Source organism: Meleagris gallopavo, chromosome 22, assembly GCF_000146605.3.
Source record: "Meleagris gallopavo isolate NT-WF06-2002-E0010 breed Aviagen turkey brand Nicholas breeding stock chromosome 22, Turkey_5.1, whole genome shotgun sequence".
NCBI classification, from domain to species: Eukaryota; Metazoa; Chordata; class Aves; order Galliformes; family Phasianidae; genus Meleagris; species Meleagris gallopavo.
This window is the reverse complement of record NC_015032.2, coordinates 139,480-141,773: the sequence shown is the minus strand read 5'-3', so window position 1 is coordinate 141,773 and position 2,294 is coordinate 139,480.

The window sequence follows — 2,294 nt, the reverse complement described above, 5'->3', positions numbered from 1 at the left end:
TGACATTCAGGTAGAACTTTGATTATTTTTTTTATAGTGTTTCTGCTGGAGTAACTTAACTACTCTAAAGTACAGAGTAGTTTTTATATTAAAAGTTGAATATAACAGGCTTAAATCTGGGCTTTTTCCTTTTTCCTCCTTGGTTTTAGAACTATGAGTATCATTGACTTAGCAGGTTTACAGCTTGCTACCAAAAGCAAGATTGTCTTGCTGGCCAGATCAGAATTGTCTGGTTTATCTTAATTTGTGGAAGCAGGCTGCAAAGCAAGAAACTAAACTAGGAAGGCTAGACCAGCAATAAACTCAAGTTGGAGCATTTGTTTTGCATCTTAACTTGCCAAAAGAACATTCCTCCCCAATACTGTGACTGTATTAAAGGTAACAAAGGTACTCTAACCTGTGTCATGCTGTATTGCTACAAATCATACTTTTGAAACTTAAAAGAATGAAAGCTTTTTGATGTTTTTTTTGCTTGACTATCAAGTGGCAGTTCTCAGACACTAATGTGTCTCTTGGATGTAGCTGAAGTCCACTAGTATGTTGTATGATTTGTCAGCCTTGAAATATATATTGGATATGAAAACTAGCAAAATAAAACTTCGCTCCCTTTAGACTCATTTATGTTAACATTCTGCTTCAGAACTAAGATCGTATTGTTTGAACCTGAACTTTACTGGAAGTGTAATCTCTTCAAGCTAGAGTTCTAGTCTTAATGAATGCTTTGCTAAACCACAGTTGCCAATTCACTTAAATTGTGGAATAGAACTCATCCTAAAAATTCCCCTTTATAGCTAAATTGATTTTTTTTTTGTAACATGCAACATTAGAACTGCCTTGTACTCTTTATACAATGTGTAGTTTGACTTGTATAAAATTAAATTGGTGACTCAAACTCTTGTGTTTATTGGCTTGCAATGGAATTCTTTCTCTGCCTCATCCTGGGGAAATCACTTTCTTTACACTTGATTAATTACTTTTTCTTTCAGCAGGAAAGTTGGGAGCTTTCAAAATAAAACTTGGTTTTGTGCCTGAGATGAGCTGGTCAGCCAACTACAGTTTTTCATTAAGAAATTCTTTAGTTGCTCATTGTCTTTTCTTCAGATGTGACAATGTAGAACATCTCTGACTTAGCAGGACTTAAGAAATCAGTTCAGATAATTGGATCATGCATAAGAGTATCTGGTGCATACTCCAATGAGACTGATGTGATGCTAACTTGTCAGGAGTTGCTTTACCTGAAGATTCCTCATCACAGCTAGAAGGCCTGAACTTTCTTTTTTGCCTGCTGTGTACTAGTAGCTGTTCTAGGGATTGAAAGATGAGTAAAGTTGGCTGACCATTAAGCACATATCCTAGTGAAACCTGAACTGAAATGATTTAATTTTGTGCTTTGTAGTGGCAAAATGACTTATTACTGTTGTCCATGTTGTGTCTATCCCAAGCATGGAAGAGCTGCTCGTAATACTTTCCCTCCTTCTTCAACTGTGGGTACTTACTGGAAACTTCAACATAAGTTGGATGGATCTAAGATACATGGCTGGAAAGATTTTAATCCCTTAAAATTATAAAAAATAACATTTCCTTGTTTTCTGGGGGGATGTGTATATATTTTTAGTCTTCTTTCAGGATGTAGGTCAGATTTTCTGGAGAGCTACCCCTGGATTATACTCTTGGGGCTCTGTAAAATACATGTTCCTCAAAATCATATTTCTGAGTTAAGAAAAAACTCAGTCTGTTGTATGTGATCAAGTACACTTGATCTTTTAGACTTTATGAAAGTGTAGTTTGGATGAATAATGTCTTAAACTTGAAGAGCATGGAAGCCTTGCATGCATGCAGTCTTTGGCAGCTGTAACATGTAACAAGAACAATTAAAGGCAAAAGCATCTGGTGTTATTCAGCTCAGATTTTTAACCTGATGTGGGAACCATCTTTTCAGGGATGTGCGTGTTTATTAGGCATGCAACTTCCTTCTGCATTTGATACAATGCAACATAAACTTGTTCTTGGAAAAAAAGAATGATGAACACGCGTAGTCATCGATGTGTAGGACTAATTTAAATTGTTTTGTCTTAAAGCAAATTTTGAAGGGGAAATCAGTGCTGTTCCATAAAAGCTTTGAGAATCGCAGTGAATACGTTTGGAGTCTGTACCTGGGCTTTCCTTCTTTTGTTTGTTTTTTAAGTCCTCTCTCCTTAAATGTTGTTTTGGCGCAAATAACAGAATCAACAGGGTTGGAAAAAGACCCCAAAGATCATCCAGTCCAACCATCCACCTCTTACGTGATGTTAAGT